We start from the raw sequence: 18,144 nt of genomic DNA, 5'->3' as shown, positions 1-18,144 counted from the left end.
CTTCTTAACCTCCCAGTGCCTGATCCAATTTCCTTGCAGTCAGTGAGAAGCTCTTCCCCGACCAGGCGCAGCTTTATGCAAAGCATTACCCAAGAACTTCATCTGCTGGATTTCTCAGGATTGAATCCATGAGTCGGCACTGTGCCGAGCTTTGCTGCTGCTGCTGCTGCCCGCTCTCAGTTCAACACCGCGTAGAAATAAAGAAATAAATGACGGGGCCCTCTCCTCCACCTCCTGCCCGCGCGAAGCAGGCTTCAGGCTGTTCGCCTTAAAACCTGCATAAAGCAATGGTTAAACCCCGTCCCCAAAGCGGACTCTACCGTTTTCACCTGAAATCGAAAACGATTTACCTCACAACACCCCGGTCCGAGCTTTTTTTTTCGTTAGCAGGAACGCAGCCCGGCGCTCGGCCCCGCTGGCAGCCAGCGCGCCAAGCGGCATCTCGCACCGGGGGCTGCCTCCGATGCCAAATGTTTTTTAAAAAAAATAGATGGGATACGAGTTGAAAGGGACGGCGGCGATCCCCTCAGCGCAGCCGGCCTCCCCACAAGGCAGGGCTGCCCCGCCGGGGCGGGCACCGGGGTGGCGGGCGGTAAAACTGGGGGGGGTAAGAGAGGGGGGGGGGGGGGGGGGCAGCCTTCCCTCGTGGCCCGGCTGAACTTTTTCAGTCTGTCTTTTCGCCGGGCTTGTTGCGTTGCGTTCATTTTATTTCTTTCTGTGTTGTCTCCCACCCCGTCCCCCTTCTCTCTGTCTGTCTGTCTGTCTGTCTGTCTGTGGCCCGCAGGTCCCCCCCTGCCTTGTTCGTCCGCCTCCTCCACCCCCCCCGAGCGCTCCCCTTCCCCTCCCCTCTCGCCGCCGGCCAATGAGGGCCCGGGGCGGTTGCCGGGCAACGGCGCGGCCCAGCCGGCCGCCGACTCTGACTCTGAGGAAGAGTTTGTCCCTAATTCCTTCTTAGTTAAAAGCGGCTCTGGGAACCTCTGTGTCGCTGCCAACGGTGAGTGACTCTCTACCTTCTCTTTACCTACCTGCTTCTTCATGGCTGGTCTTAACCGCCGTGCGCGGGGATGGAGGCTGGCCGCCGGAGGGTGCGGGTGTGCCGGTTGGGTCGGTTTTTGGGAATCTGGCGCACCAAAAACAAAAAAAAAAAATAAAAAAATAAATTAATAGTAAGACTGGGGAAGGGGATTTAAGATGGAGGGGGAAGGCACCTCATCAAGGCTGAAAAGCGCAGCGCTGGAAAGGATTTTTTTTTCCCAGCTGCTGTGTGGTTGTGGGTTGTGAGGTACCTGGGCAGAGCTTGGAAACTTCACTGAAGTTGAAGGTTGGAGCCCTCTCCCCTTTTTTGTTGGGTTTTGGTTTTGTTTGGGGCTTTATTTTATTATTATTATTATTATTATTATTATTATTATTATTATTATTATTATTATTATTATTATTATTATTATTAAACTCCTGGCTGAAAACTCTCCGAAGAGCCTCCCTTCTCCACGAGGGTGGGCAAGGTGCAGCCTGGGGGCTGGTGGGGTGCAGGGCTGAGGGGAGGGCAGCCAGGTGGGCTCACACTGCCCTAGGCCCCGCGCAGCTGAGAGCAGCCCAGAGGCTCCCGCCGCTGTCAGAAACCTGTCGCTGAAGAGAAGCGTGGAGGTAAAAGTGAATGCTGAAGCCCCAGAGTTTCCCTGTGAGTTGTGACAGTGGCAGCAGCCCCGTGTGCTCAGCCTCAGGGGCAAGAGGAGGGTGTCTGTGTCGGTGTCTCCCTCAGAGGTGCTGAGAGGTGCCCTCGGGGTAAGTATTTGAGGCAGCAGCACGACTTCATGTTTCTGGGATGCTCTGAGACTCCCCAAATGGGACCTGAGGGTTCTCAGCACTGCTGGACAGACCATGCTGCTTAGAACAAATTTTAAAAAGAGGAATGAGATTCACAACTCTCTGCTGCAAAGACAATGAGTCATAAACAGAGAGGTAGCACTCATTGGCAGAGAAACGTGAAATTTCATCAAGGATAGTGTAACCTGACGAAGTGCAGATTACAGCAGTGGAATAGCAGTGGCCACTCAGGCCGCTGCCATCCGGCTTGAGTGATAATTGCTCACAGGTCTGATTTATGATGAAGGAGAAGGCATTCATAGATATCTTGAAAGAGAGTAAGAAAGGTGAGAGAGAGGTTTACTGCAGCTGGCAACAGCTTAGCTCCATTTATGTTAAGCTTCTAAGAAGTTTTCCTAGTATGCGGTTATCTCCAAGTAAGGAGAGAAAGTTTGACATTTAATTTGTGTTGTGCCCCCACCCTCCCTTTCCCAGCTTCCCTCTTCTTTTCTTTTGTAGCATTTGTTATGGTAAAAACAAACTTTCCCTTCAAGTTTTTTCAAAGGAGAAGGTTATCTCCTCTGAATTGTCATCCTAAGGAGAGTGGGGGGAAATACAGTGTTGTATTCATTCAGGAAACTGCTTAAAATTCATATCCTCTGTTCAGCTTCCCCCCTCCCCTTCCACCCTGTAACACACACATCTGACTCTTTGCGATTGCAGTATGTTGAAATCTGAAATCATGTAGGTGACCCTCTTGTTGGAAATAAAGCCAAAATCACAATCAACCTCATGATTTGAACATCATAATTTACTTACTTTCTCTCCATTCATTTAGGGAAGATATATGTACACATACACCCTCCAGGTAAAAAGAGTGAAGAAGGAGAAAGCAAGTGAGATTAAAGACCTTAATCTCCTTTTAGTAATTAGCTGAACAACAGAAAAAGCATTGTTCTGAGTCCACAGTGAGTTGACGACATCATTGTTATTGATGTGCTGGTGAGTTAGTTAGACTTTCAGCTGCCTGCTTATTTATCTTCTTGTTCCTCAGTGCTTCTTGCGTTGGCTTGTAGACATACTACATTCCCTGAGGCCCTCTTTATGTGTAGGATTCAGCAGATTGGTCTCACACACCAATAAATATGTCTGACACAAAGACAGGGCGTCAGGGGTCTAATTTGCGTGCTTATTCTAGTTGTTCAGTAATCAGCAGTGCAGGTAATGCCAGCACACTGGTGACCTGTTGGGATCAGCTCAACCTCACTCTGCTATCAGGAGGAAAACAAAGCTGACGTATTATGCCACCTGTCAACCCATAATCTGAGCATTCACGTGAATAAGAAGCACAGACTATGCAAGCCCATCATGTCGAAAACCCAGAGACTCTTCTGACCTGTGTAAATGGATTTATTTGCTTTAGTTCCTTAAAATTCGGTTTCTATGAGGCTTAGTCAGCTCCAGTTTTTAATGACAAAGGCAGGTCTTTATGTTCCTTAAATGGTGAAAATTAGTAGAAGCTTATTTTGGTTAGGACTAAGTGTAATACAGTTAGAGCACTCATTCTTGGAGAATAGTAGCTGTCTCAACAGCAGGACAGCCTGAGAATGCTGTCCAAAGGATTTGTGTTGCACTTTTTAATTGATTGTGGCTAGGTTTTCCTTCCACAGCTGTGTAAACTCGGCCTTAGAGAAGTCCATCCAAAGTAAGTAACACCCAGGGAGCAGCACTGCTGTTACAAATCCCCATGTAAATTGCAAATATAATGCACATGGAACTTAAGAAACATGCTACTTTTTGAAGATACAGTAGCCTATTCTTTATCTAAGTTCCTTTCATTCCAGAAAGGTAATAATATCCATAATATTATTTCTGCACCTCCAGGAAAATGTCCAGCTGAACTTTCAAATGAAGGCTGGAACAAACTAATAAGTATATACATTTGCACACATCTTTTATGGCTCTTAAATTCATGTTGGGTATTTTATAAGCCATTGTTTGTGGGATTTTGTACTTGTAAGGTAAAAGTAATTTAGAACATTAAAACTCCCCAATTTTTATTGTACCTATACTACTTAATTTTACTTAATTTTAAGGAAAAAAAGCAGCTTTAAAGACTTTGATTTTTTTTTAATTATTTTTTTTATTACATATATCAACTCCAGAAAGATATTTATTTTCCTAAAATTATGCAAAGTAACTAGGATTTGAATGTCTCCATTTTATAGAAGCATAGAATGGTTTGGATTGGCAGGGACCTTTAAAGTCCAACCCCGCTGCCACGGGCAGGGGCATCTTCAACTAGATCAGGCTGCACAAAGTCTTATCAAACCTGACCTTGGACACTTCCAGGAATAGGTATCCAGAACTTCTCTAAGCAAACTGTTGCAGTGTCTCACCACTCTCATAATACATCATTTCTTTATTATACCAAATCTAAATCTGTCCTTTTTTAGTTTAATACAGTTACCCCTTGTCCTAGAACTTCAAATCCTGGTTAAAAGTCTCTACCTGTTTTCCTTATAAGCCCCCATAATTACTGAAAGGCTGCAGAGAGCTTTCCCTTCTCCAGGCCAAACAACCTTAACTGTCTCAAACATCTCAGAATGTTTCTTTTCAGAAGCCTTAACATTTCCAGGCTTGAGGATTTCAGCACCATTTGAAAAGTAGGCTGCCATGGAGTATCTTGGTGGACATTCAGAAACGCTAATAAGTTCATCAGGTTTCTCATCAGTCAGTGGATATATATACTGATGTGTAGGTATATATGTATATGACTGATGAGAAGGCAGAGCTTCTGAAGGCATCCAAACTTTAATGTGATTGTTTTAAGAAACTAACAAATGTCGTGTTGGATCGGAACATTGATCCGTGTAGTCTGTGACAGTGGTAGGGGAGGAGAAGCATGAGCCCGTGGGGTTGTAGGGAGGATGCTGACTGGCTGGGAAAAGTTGGGTGCCAGCCAAGGAGAAAGATGTAGAGCTTGGTGATTGGCTTGGTGGCAGTAGCTCTCTTCTGTTTGAACCATTAAACACCAGGAAAAATAAATAAAATAAATAAATAAGTGTCTTTAGGGAATGGTGTTTAGGAAGAGCCCATTAGCATGACCATTGCTGTCCACTTCATAGAATCATAGAATGATTTGGGTTGGAAGGGACCTTAAAGATCAGCTAGTTCCAACCCCCCTGCCATGGGAGGGACCTCTCCCAATAGAGTGGCATGGGGAACATTAGCAAGTACATCTCTGCTAAGCACAGCTATGCGATATGGAAATGGCTGTTATCCCCGTGGGAAGCTGATGTGCAGAGTGAAAATATCAGATTCTGAAAAATATATAAAATCAGTGGAAAGCTGACATCTAAATTCCTTTGAGAACACTGACTGTGTTGACCTCCAGGGATGGGGCATCAACAACCTCCCTGGGCAACCCATCCCAGTTCCTCACCACCCTTATAGTGAATAATTTCTTCCCAGTATCTAACCTAAATCTCCCCTCTCTCAGTTTAAAACCATTACCCCTTGTCCTATCACTATCTTCTCTGATGAAAAGCCCCTCCCCAGCTTTTCTGTAGGCTCCTACTGGAAGGTCACTATAAGGTCTCCCTGGAGCCTTCTCCCCTCTCCAGGCTGAACAGTCCCAACTCTCTCAGCCTGTCTTCATAGCAGAGCTGCTCCAGGCCTTTGATCATCTTGGTGGACCTTCTCTGGACCCTTTCCAACAGGTCTATATCTTTCTTGTGCTGAGGGCCCCAAAACTGTACACAGTATTCCAGGTGGGGTCTCACCAGAGCAGAGTAGAGGAGCAGGATCACCCCCCTGGCCCTGCTGGCCACACTTCTGTTGATGCAGCCCAGGCTGCAGTTGCACTCTGGGCTCCAGCACTCACTGGCTGCTCATGTCCAGCTTCTCATCAACTACCACCTCCAGGTCCTTCTCCTCAGGACTACTCTCTAGCCACTCTCCCCCCGGCCTGTATTTGTGCCTGGGGTTGCACCGACCCAGGTGCACGTCCTTGCACTTGGTCTTGTTGAACTTCATGAGGTTGGCACTGGCCCACCTCTCCAGCCTGTCAAGGTCCCTCTGGATGGCATCCCTTCCCTCTTGGGTGTCAACCACACCACACAGCTTGGTATCATCAGCAAACTTGCTGAGGATACACTCAATCTCACTGCCCATGTCTCCAACAAAGATGTTAAACAGCACTGGTCCCAATACTGACCGCTGAGGGTCACCACTCGTCACCTGCCTCCATTTGGACATTGAGCCATTGACCACAACTCTCTGGGTGTGGCCATCCAGCCAATCTCTTATCCACTGAGTGGTCCATCTGCCAAATCCATGCCTTGTCAGTTTGGAGACCAGGATGTCCTGTGGGATAATGTCAAACACCTTGCACAAATCCAGGTAGATGACATCAGTTGCTCTGCCACCATCCACCATCTCTGTAGCCTTGTTGTAGAAGGCCACCAGGTTGGTCAGGCATGGCTTGTCCTTAGTGGAGCCATGTTGGCTGTCAGCAATCACCTCTTTATTTTTCATGTGCCTTAGCAGACTTTCCAGGAGGATCTGCTCCGCGACATTGCCAGGCACAGAGGTGAGACTGACCAGCCTGTAGTTTCCTGGGTCTTCCTTTTTCTGCTTTTTTAAAACAGGGGCTATGTTCCCTTTTTTCCAATCAGCAGGAATTTTGGGGGGTCTGATGTCTTCCTCTAGGTTGCTTGCATCAGGCAGACAGGAAGATTGGATGTAGACATTTGATAAAACATCTGAAGATGGGAGCCCCCAAATCCAAAACCACCGTGCTCCTTTTGAGCATTTCGCTATTCCCAAACACCATTTTAGAGACCAGGGCATGGATTTTATTTAATTCTAGCAGAAGTAAAGAAATACCAGAAAGTTGTAAGAATATCTGAAACTGACTTTCTGGTCCTAGAATTACTTTCATTGGGTTGCAGTGGAGGTGACATCTACATTGTCTCTGTAGGATGGAGCTAATGCAGTTTGGAGTCTTATTACCCACTTCTGAATATATGTACAGCAATTTCTTTGACTTCTTCCTCAAATACACCCCTATTCCAACAACTTTTGTTGCTCCCCACTCATTAACCAGTCCTGCTCCTTTGCTACCACTAAGGACATTTGTTACAGAATCACAGGATTACCTTGTGTGGAAAAGACCTTCAGGATCATTGAGTCCAACTGTTACCCTAACACTGACAAGTCCTTAACTAAACCATATCCCTAAGTACTATATCTACATGACTCATAAGTACTTCCAGGGATGGTGACTTCACCGTTGCCCTGGGCAGGCTGTTCCAATGCCGGATAACCCTTTTGGTGAAGAGATTCTTCCTAACATTCAATGTAAACCTCTCCTGGCACAGCTTGAGGCCATTGCCTCTTGTCCTGTCACTTGTAGCGTCATTGAACAGACCGATTCCCACCTGTTTACAGCCTCCTTTCAGGCAGTTGTAGAGAGCAGTAAGGTCCCCCCTCAGCCTCCTTTTCTCTAGGCTAAACAACCACATCTCTTTCAGCTGATCCTCATAAGACATGCTCCAAACCCTTCCCCAGCCTCTTTGTCCTTCTTCGGACACACTCTAGTAGCTCAGTGTCCTTCATGTAGTGAGGGACCCAAAACTGAACACAGTACTCGAGGTGTGGCCTCACCAGTGCCAAGTACAGGGTTAAGATCACCTCCCTGGTCCTGCTGGCCACGCTGTTCTTTATACAGGCCAGGATGCCATTGGCCCTCTTGGATACCTGGACACACTGCTGGCTGATGTTCACAAAAAAAGCAGCACTGGAGTGTCATGCTGCTGGTCAGTCACCCAAAGGGACATTGCTGCTGGAGAGAGAGAGACAGAAGGTAGTGATGGGTCCCTGTGTTATTTGACTTTGAATTCCATGAGGAGTGTTAAGTGTTGTGTGAAGCATGGACAATGCAGCCCTCACCTCAGGCACAGATTGCCTTGCCAGTGGACAGGAGGAGGGAAACCATGTTGAATGCATACATAAATATTCCAGGGTTAGATCCTAGGAGACGAGTGCAACTTCCATAGGATCCTTGATTTCATTGGAAAATAGGCCCAATTTGGATCAGTTTGACCCCAAATGCCAAAAAAACCTACAACATGCTTCTCCTTAGTGGGATCTGCACGAACAAACCGCTTGGCCAACAAAATCCATGGTCACGGAAGTAATGGAGATTTGTGTACTGCCTTTGCACGTTTTCTTTGTTTAGAGTGCTGGACAATTCAAAGCAGTAGGTTTTCTTGAGATCTTCCTTCTCATTTCTGAATAAATTGGACCAGTATAGACCTCCTGATTTGTAACTTAAAGAATGTGTCGTATTTTCTGTTTAGGATTTTTTTTAATCTTTAATGATCAGCCTTGAGCTGTTGAAGGCAATCACCATTTCTAATTCACCTTCTTTTTCTATTCATCAAAAAGAACTTTCCACCTTTTTATTAAATGGTTTCACCCAGATTTTTTAAGATAAATCCTTCAAAAAAAGGCTGATAAGGATTAATACAGGCTTATTTAGGTTTTCTTAAATAGTATAATTTTATATAAATTGTGTAATTCTGGCACATTACAGTGAGTAACAAACCAGATCAGCTGCTGTGGCTGGATTCCTTCAGTATCTAAACTTTCTGCTGAAAGTTTTTAATTTATGTGTTTGCTCAGTGTTTCTTTAGCATTCTTGATGTGTTTGGTGCTGCACAGTCTGCCCCACAGAGGCTGCTGTTTTCAGAGTCGTTCTGCAGCCCAGTGTGACCAGCTGAAAGGCTGAACTTAATCATTCTGCTTTGCATCAGGCATCACTCCTCTGATGGTCAGGTCTGACTTCAGACACATGAGTTGTCCTGTTAGGAGTCCTGCTCAAGCATGGGATTAGGTGTTTACAACACTAGGATGGAAGAAAAACTGCAGCAGGGAGTCCAAAAGACACAGAATATAAAAGCATTTCAAAGAAAGAATGGTATCATGTAAGACTTCTTAGAAGTGGAGAATTTTCAGGGATCTGACTGAGGAGAGCAAAAGACTCTTTGATACTGTAATCTTAATAATTTATCTCTTCTAATACTTAATAATAAATCCGAATTAAACTCAGTGTTCTTTTATGTAAGGCTATTTTTTTTTTCTTTCCAAAAAGGCTTGTGGATGGGAGGATCTATTATTTTGCTGTGTTTTGTCCTTGCACAGTGTTTTCTGTTGCTTCTTTCTTTAATACTTGAGTAAGCCTGATAAGTAAGAATAACAATTAATTTCTGCATCCTTTAACAGAGATCTGCAGAGTCCATTAGCAGTCAGTGTTACCCATAATGGTAATTCATAATTAACAGAAAGAAAACTGAGGAAATAGGAAGATACAGAAAATAATTTTTCAAGTGGCTTGCAACAAGTGTCATTAAAAAAATTATAAATATCCTTTGGATTATTGTGTTCCCATTACATTTTTTTAACACCAACTCTCTGCCCAGCAACATTTCAGAAGTTCAGGAAAAAACACCATAAGGAGAGGAAGGATTTAAAAAAATATTACTTTAGCATTAGTTTGAAAATATTCTTTAATAAAATAACATTTTTCTTTAAAGAAGTGGTAATGATTGAAAATAAAAAAGATGGTAGGATAGGTTCTTGGAAAAAAGTCTTCTGAAAACCAGTTTTACATAAATTTTCCCTGAATGTACCCACTGATTTGGGAACATGTGCAGAGTTCAGCCAGAGAAACTGACCTAAATTGCTTCCTTTTAATTTTAGTCAGAAAACTAAACAAGAGACTTATTAATCATAAGCTTTCAATTTAGTTTGAGGCATTTCAGACCATCAGGGTCTGAATCATCTTGAGGAGATTCCTATTTTTCCACTCATTGTGGAAAGAGCTGTAGCCCACTATGGGTCCATAGGAGACTGAGAAGTTAGTTAGGAATCTGGATCTGGTCCTTTGGGCTTGATTTTCACAGTTGCCATCTATTTGGATTCACTGAAACCATCCAAAAATTCACTGAAATTGTCCTCAAATCCTCCAAACTTATCTCTGTTGTAAAGATGATAATAAGGTTCAGGATTTGAACTCCCAAGCATCAGCCATTGCCTCTTAGACCCTGAAGATCAAGTAAGAAATAGTTGTAAACTGGCAGATGTGAGGAGGATCAGGTCATGAATTGGCCCTACTCCTCTTCACTGTGCAGTGGACCTGTTCTGGTGAGGTTTTATTCCTCCCATTTCACTCTTCCTGCCAGGAGGAAACATCAGAAACATTTCAGTGCGCAAGCTGAAGATCTTTTGAGGAGATGAAGCTCTAGAAGTGCCCACTTACCTTGCTGTCACTTATGCTCTTGCCCTGTAAATTCACTTTACCTCCTGAGTGTATTTGTTTAACCTGGCAGTTGTTTGGCTTCAGGATGAGCCAAAGGTGAGAAGCAAATCATTTGCCACAGGACTAGATTCTTACTGCTGATGTGGGTGGGGAGGCATTTGGATGAGATTCCTAGCATAACGAGGGTCAAATCCTGACCCAGCTAAAATCCATTTTGGCTCAACAAGGAGAGATTTGGTCAGGAGTGGGTAATGTGAATATGCAGAAAGTCAGGGTTGTGGTTTATTGCTTCGTTTTTGGTTTGTTGTGGGTTTTTTTCAATGAATAAGTATTCCAAAAAGAACAAAGCAAAGTTATGAGTGTCACATTCAGTGAAGGGCAGCAATGAAATGAGTCACCTTTCCAGGCCAGTAGGGAACACACTGAATCAGTTAAAGCAGATTTATAGCTTTTTAGCTGTGATAAAACCGTATCAGTGTGTATATGAATTTACATAGAAGTAGGGGCTTTTTTTCGTTCTTTTAATGCAAGCCACATTGGAAAGTGTGCACAAAGGAGCCCCACTCTGAGGAAAGACAACTGGAACAAATTATATGCATTCAGACTTGTTAAACTGAATTGGCAGCAGAAATATTCCTGGTAACCTGAGCATTACAGCAGCGTTGGTATAGTTAAGGTTATGTCAGCATTTCCATTAGAAGCCCCTTACTTTCAGAGGTTTCTATTTGCAGTAAGAATTCACTGTGGGCTGAAACTTGACAAGCTGTGCAAGGTCTCATCTGAGATGGATTTTTTTTACCTTTTTCTTTACAAAATTGGGGAGAAAAATCTGTTTGAAGAGTCAAGCCACAAGAGTACAAACAAAAATAGGAGCATTCTGGCTTTTATTCTGTTCCATGTTAAAAAAACCTGTTTCTTTCTTTATAGTGTAACTATTGAATGTGCAACAAAATCTTGCTCTGAAGAAGGAATTAATCACTACACTATTAAAGGAAATGAAACATTAATTTATGGCCCATTAGATGCTTTTTCACTGCAGGACTGCCAGTGTTTTGCTCTACCTCAGGTTATACTGAGAGATTTGTGACTAACCTGAAACAAAGCCCCCAAAGGAGCAAATTCTGTGTGGAGAAAATGCTTCTGGGCAACTTTAGAACAAAACACTGAAGGCAGATTTGTCCAGAGATTGGAGTGAGTGCTAGGGATCCAGCCTTCAGGTTTTTGCCACAGACTTCTCAGCTAAAAAACCTTACTTTTCTCCAGTGGAAATGGAGGATATAGCAAGTTATTTGCTTCAGTATCCTTGCAAACTTATTTGCTCATCTGTTATTAGCAGAGCTAGCCATGGTTTATACTGTGGTGAACAAGTAGATAAAAAGGGACTCATGTCTCCGTAGTTGCAGACATCAAGCTTCAGAGAGTAAGCTAATCTTTTTTTCTAAACCTTTTCAGATCTTTGGGTGCACAGCCCTGAACTTGTTATTTCTGGGTATGTATTGTCTCTTAGCTCATGCCTGTATGGCAGAGGATCTTTTAGGAGACTGTGTGTGCTTTCAGTTCCTGCAGGGTTGTGTGTCTTCTACACTTTGAAAAGTCTTAGCTGTTATTCATCAGAACTTTTTCCATTCACCAGATAAAAGCTGGTGTGGAAGTGCAAAGTATTATAAAATACAGGAAGGAAGTCTGATGCTCGTGTACTTGTGGCTGCATTGTGTTATTACTGTGAAATGGATCTCTCAGTTGGGAATGAGCTCAAACTTTGGGAAAGCTTGTTCCATTAGCTGTTTTCAAGCCATATGTCTCCATTTTAAAATGAGGACCTGGGGGCTTTGAACTTTATTTATAAGCTGAAATTTGCTGGCCACTGTGAACCAGTGATTAATTTGTAAGGGAGAAGATGCCAGAAGTCTCGCTCTGAGCGGTGTGTTCGTTCAAACTAAACATCCAATAACTGCATAGCCTCAGAAGATGTCTGCCCCCACTTCCTCCTCCATCGTTTCTGTGCTTTGCATTATTCACTGTGTTTATTGTAACACATTATTAATCTCAGCCACAGCTTTCAATCCATCAGGTGACCCCAACAAATTCTTCAACTAAAGCAGAGATAGCTGTAGGTATTCTGAGTGGAAGCTTTGAGACTCTGAGTAGAAGGGAAAAGATCAGGTTAAAATGTTTCAGTAACTCAGAGAAGAATGCACCTTCAGTGGATACAGTGCAAGTTTGCTGAAAAGTGATATTTGGAACATGACATGGGGGGATAGTGTAGCTTCTTGCTGTGTGTGTATGAGCCATGGTGTATCCTTTGAAGTTACTTCCCATGTGTACCTGGGTGCAAAGCAGTGGGGTTGTTCTGTTCAAGAGAGAGCAATCCTTTACCATGTGTCTAACAGCAGGACCAAGCCCTTAGTGCCCATGCTTGGTAATAAAGCTGAAATGATAGACAGTTATGGCACAGAAGAAGCCTTTGATCTTGGAAGGGATTTATATGAAAGACTGTCACAGTTCCTTAAGAGTCAATTGGGTTAAGCCTTTGAGGACTACAAGCCCCAGCATACGCATCCCACATGAGAATTAATTTTGCTGGCAGTTCGGAAAACACCAGAATTTGAAGGGTTAAAATTTTTCCTTGTTTTTAATTCTCACCATGTGGATTGAGACAAAAACCCTGAATACAGGTGAAATAGCTAGTATGGTGTTTTAAATGTGTGATTTGCATCAGCTCAAAATCTACAACTACAAGATCAGTATTTTGTAGTAAGGGATGCCTGGAAATGGGAGTCAAAAGAGTGGTGACACTTTGTGACCCTGGCCTAGTGACCTAAATTTTGGTGCCTGACCCTTCTATGAATAAAATGGAGGACAATTATCATAGTTTGATTCTTACAGGCTTTGGAGATTTTTAGATTCTTGTTTGAAAATGATAAATACTGTTGTGCTGTGTCCATTTTGTTGATACATCCACAGCACTGCAGGGCTTTGTTGCTGGCTTTTAATGTGTGTTCACATCCTCATAGGCAAAAGATAGTGATGACACAAATTTTAGGCACCCTTTTTGCAACATATCTTCAAAGTCTGTCCTGACTTTTAACAGGGCAGATATAGTAGATCTTTTTCCTCTTTCCATGTAATAATTAGGTCTGTTAATGGAAGCCCACCTAATTAAGGCCTTTTCCATTTAAAGCAGATATAAAGTGTAGAAAAAAAAAAAGACAAAATGGTTCAAATCTTAAGATAGTATGACAGAAGCTAATAAAATTCAGACATTTGGTATATCATGTCTGCTTGCAAGAGGTCAGCTGATATTCACGTGTCAAAGCAGCATGAAAATATAGAACTGTTCACTGAAGGCAGCAATAGTGGGGCAAAACACCAGTGACTCCATGTTACTTGAACTACTGAAGCCCAAATCTGCCTCCTTTATTTCTCAACTGTTTCAAACAGAAGAACACTTGAAGGAGCTGGGAATGTTTAGTTTGAGAAAGAGGAAGCTGAGGGGAGACCTCATCAGTCTCTACAATACCTGAAAGGTCATTGTAGGGAGTTTGGTGCTGGTCTCTTCTCACAGGTAATTAGCGACAGAACAAGAGGGAAGGGCTTCAAGCTGCACCAGGGGAGGTTTAGACTGGACATTAGGAAAAAAAAAAATCACAGAAAGAGTGGTTAGTCACTGGAACAGGCTGCCCTGGAAGGTGGATGTGTTGAAGGGTCGTTTGGATGTGGTGTTGGTAGATGTGGTTTAGGGAAGAACTTTGTAGAGTAGGGATGATGGTTGGACTCGGTGATCCCAAGGGTCTTTTCCAACCTGAATAGTTCTATGATTCTATGAACAGCAAGTAGTCATACTAGTAAGAGTAGTCAAAATAAGAAGGCAGAACTGGCCTGTATTAATTGTGTCTTAATTGTTAGAAACAATTTCATTTCTTAGGACATCAACGTTACTTGGAAATTAACCCCACAAAATATAGCAAGGGTGTTTGGGATGCATTTCAGAGTAGTCTAAAAATTACTGTTGTCACTTCTTATCTTTCTTACCTGTCCTGATTCAAGATGCTTGGGCAGGGCAGTAATTTAAGGGGAGTTTTTACCTCTTAAAATACACTCCTTTCTGGATGATTGGAGCTTTTTTCTGTTATGCCAAATTTCTGCAGGTTATTGAAGTTAAGCAAGTTATGATTTCAACATTTTGGACACCTCAGGATAATAGGTGTTCAGTAAGTACAACACACTGCAAATAGGGAAAAGCACTCTGAAACCATCAGTGGTTGCATTTTTTTGCAGCATCTGGGGGGAAGGGGTGTTGTGGTGGCCAGGCAAGTAATATGAGAGGCTGTGTCATCATATGCACTATTCAAAATCAGCCAGCCATGACAGCTCAGGAATTGGACTCCAGGTTCTTCCACATGAGGGGAGAATTGAGCTTTGTGACCTGCTTCAGAAAAATTAAAGTAGCGACATATGCCTCATTAGCATGACAGCTATGGGAGTGGGCTTGGGATATAATAAAGTGCTGTAAGACCCTGGAGTGCTTCAGTAAGAAAGCTTGCAGGTTTAAAATCAATGCTTTTGATACATTAGGTGGTAATGGAAGAAGCACAGCACAGAAGTGGTATGATCGGATGATTTAGTTATAGCTATAAATCTAGTGGCAGTGTCGTGGCAACGTGATAGGACACAGCATTTCATAAGGAGTGTGGCATAACGATCCATGCATTAGTCAAGTCTGATGTTGAAGCACATGCAGGTGAGGGTTCTATTACTGATATAAATGACAGTGGTTCATCCTGGCAAACACACTGAGTTAGTAAAATAAGGATACGTTGTAGTAAATGAGCACTTCAGACACAGGTGCCAATATTTGGATTCTGTGTAGCTATTTCTGGTGTAAGATTGTTGTGATGAAATGAAAACCAGCATAGAATACTCCAGGTTAAAACTAATGCTTCCACACTGACCTTAACTTACCCTGCCTGGTCAAATGTGAAGATTTTGTAGAAATTCTCTGGAGGCTCATTTCAACAGTAAAATGACCAATGCTTGATGATTACTTGTGCTATATTTTCATGTAAATCAGGTTGCTACTCAGTTTACATAACTCCTGCCCAAAGCACCTTATAAAACTCCTCTCCCCAAAACTGAAGGGTTTCATGACACGATCACAAGGATCTGTGTTCTACCTCAAAGCCATGTAGTTCCTCATTCCAGCATGCTGTTTTGAAATTCATTCTGCCTCTTGCCATCATTGTTGCTGCCCTTTGTACTGCAGTTTTTTCTACACCTCTTTAATACTGTGGGACAACTGAGGTTGGTATAGCTCCACATATGCAGTGAGTAGCCAAAGAAAGAAAGGTCGGTTAAAAACAGAAGGGAATGACATTGCTTCCTGCCATTAAAATATGCTTGATTAGGAAAAATATTAAGATTAGCGCAGAGGAGTAGCAAGTCAGAGGAGAAAAAGCAGATTTTAGTGTTTCTGTAGAATGAGTTACAGAAATCTGTACTATTGCTGCCTGTAACTTCTTTGATACTTTTCAATGAAACTTGAAACACAAGGTCGTCTCAAAGGGTAATAGCTTCCAGCCAAAATGTGCTTCAGTCGACCAGACCACCCATCCTTTCTTTATCAATGAGGTCAAAATAATAGCAGTGCTTGACACTTTTACACAGATGGGTAAAATCTATTGTGTCACCAGTAGATATTTCCAGAAACCAAACCCATGTAACTGTTTTTAATAGCAGACGTAGTTACATTGTGCCTTTCCTGCGTATAACTCCAAGCAATTAGGAAACAGTGGGTTTCCTGGTACCTCCTTGAATCAGATAAGTGTGATTATCTCCATTTTACAGAGGTCACAAGTGACTAGCTCAAGGTCACCCAGGCATTCTGCGATACTGTCATGGCAGGATTCATCTCCCCTTATTCTTCTGTTTCTGTAACAACCACTACACTATGTTCCCTCCCGAAAAAGCTACACAGAGACACTTAACACAATTGAGTGCTTTGGTGCAATTGATTTCTAACAGTCTGTGAGCCACTTCCCAGACCTGATTTCACCTGCTGAACATTACTTGCTGCAATAAGGAGTTTTCCCCAGTTTACAGACAAGCACAATGTTCATGCATGTAATTTATGTAAAGTACACAAACATGGACAGGCACCCAGAACTACATCTATCTAGATCTGCGTAAAATATCCTCTTTGTGAATGGAATGAGAAATAAATACTTTTCAAACATAGTTTGGAAATTTGCAAAGGCACTTGAACTGCCTATTTGAAAACTGTGTCAGAGTTTTCAGTCACATGAATTGCTGAACATCAAATTTAGGCTTGAGCTGAATGTTCTGGTAGCTTCCATTTAAAACATTTTGCTTTGTCTTCCATTTCTTCTCTGTAAAAACTCTTGGGCGGTTTATATTAGTGTCAGTTCATGCCAGAAGTTCCTCCAATCTGTCTTGGGATATAACGCAAACATTTCTCCTCTGACTGAACTGTGGGTTGCTTGCTGTCACATGGAAAGCTGACTAAAGCCCTTTAATTTATGAAATGCTACGTAGTCCTCAAAAGATTGCCTAAATATTTTACTGCATGTCACTTTTTGTTGGAAACCAGAACCCATATTCACTGTGCCGTCCATTAAGTAGAACCTCTTCAAATTACTTTTGCTTCTAAATGGGAGTTTGTGTGTGCTAACTTTTATCTGACAACCTCAAACACGTGTCAGGGCTCTTGCATCTTTTTTACTATTTGTCTCCATCTTGGTTTAAAGTAATATTTATGCGCAGGATTTAGAGGTGATCTTAAAGCTTTCATTTTATTTTTTTCCAAATTATTCTTTGTGGGATATTAGAAAGAGGTAATATTTAAGGTGCCTTTAGAGAATGTGGATAACTTTCATCTGCTCAGATGCTGAGAGAGTAAGATGTTTGTGTGCTGCAATGATTGATAAATTATTGTGTGCAAGAGGTAATGATAACGTTTGAAGTTTTACAGAATTTATTTCCCTGGAAGTTTTTCAGCACAGTAGCCAGGGGAAATTTATTTCAGATAGACTGAGGATCTGAAGGAAAGAGAAACGATCTTTAGAGATTGGCGTAAGTGACTTGCATGGCAGAAAGATAATCCCTGAACGCACCTGTGCGGTAGAAGCACAACACGTGGATTAGTTTTGTACTTAATCTGTCACTCTGGTATTCCCTGGGTGAGCTGCCTGAGTGGTTTCTGCTGGCCCAGCTCAAGTGTCACTGCAGCTCCAGCAGGAGCGCCGGTGGATTGTGAGACCGAACAATGCGTGTTTGTTTGTTCATTTTGCATTTGGAATTTTAATGGTGTGAAAAATGAGGGGAGGAAAGAGAAAATAATAACCTGGGCACTGAAACACAGTGCTCAGTACAATTTCTCAAACTTTGCCTTCACATCCACTGCCCTTTTCACAAGCATCTTTTTGCCCCATCCCTTATCTCATTAAAGTGGAATTCTGCTGTTAATGTTATTCTGTCAGAGAGGGAAGCGTAAGGGGAGTCTTAAATGCCTAGTCCTGCAGTTTTAATGCATCCAGCTAGCCTTTGCACTTACTGAACCATAGTTTCTCCTGTATTACCAGTTTCTGGTTTGTTTTTTTTTTTTTCCATTTTGCACTGTGAGAGTCCAAAGTCTTGCACTGGGTGATTGCATGTCTATAAAAACATGAGTTTTGTAATTTCAGGAAAATTCTTCTCGAGTCTCAGAGTGCTCCATAAAAAAGTGGGAAGTGAAAAAAAAAAAAAAAAAAAGGAAAAGATTATAAGAATCTGTCTGTGATTTATGCCACTGCTGTGCATTTTGGAGGAAATGGCTCACCTGGCTGAAGTATTTGTTGCAAAAGCCAAACTTCTGGCAGAAAAAATGAGCATTAAATTCCAAGCTGCCAACATTAAAGAGAGGAGGAAGAAGAGTGTAGAAAAAGACCTAAGAGCATTCAAGAAAGCTTTGTTTCAAATAAATTTGAGTTTCAGATTGGGCTGGTGTACTTGCTGTTGGA

The 18,144-nt window shown here is 42.5% G+C and overlaps 1 long non-coding RNA gene across 1 annotated transcript in view; it reads left to right on the top strand.

Moving 5' to 3' along the window:
- The first annotated feature begins 968 nt into the window (after nucleotides 1–968).
- LOC127385566 (uncharacterized) overlaps nucleotides 969–18,144 on the top strand; it is a 54,385-nt gene continuing 37,209 nt past the window's right edge. Inside the window, exon 1 of the long non-coding RNA XR_007889703.1 lies at nucleotides 969–994. This is a non-coding gene — a long non-coding RNA (uncharacterized LOC127385566). The remainder of the gene's footprint in view (nucleotides 995–18,144) is intronic.

The sequence above is a fragment of the Apus apus genome, chromosome 1 (genome assembly GCF_020740795.1).
Source record: "Apus apus isolate bApuApu2 chromosome 1, bApuApu2.pri.cur, whole genome shotgun sequence".
Lineage (NCBI taxonomy): Eukaryota > Metazoa > Chordata > Aves > Apodiformes > Apodidae > Apus > Apus apus.
Note: the sequence above shows the minus strand (reverse complement) of the source record. Positions and strands in the feature narration are given on the sequence as shown.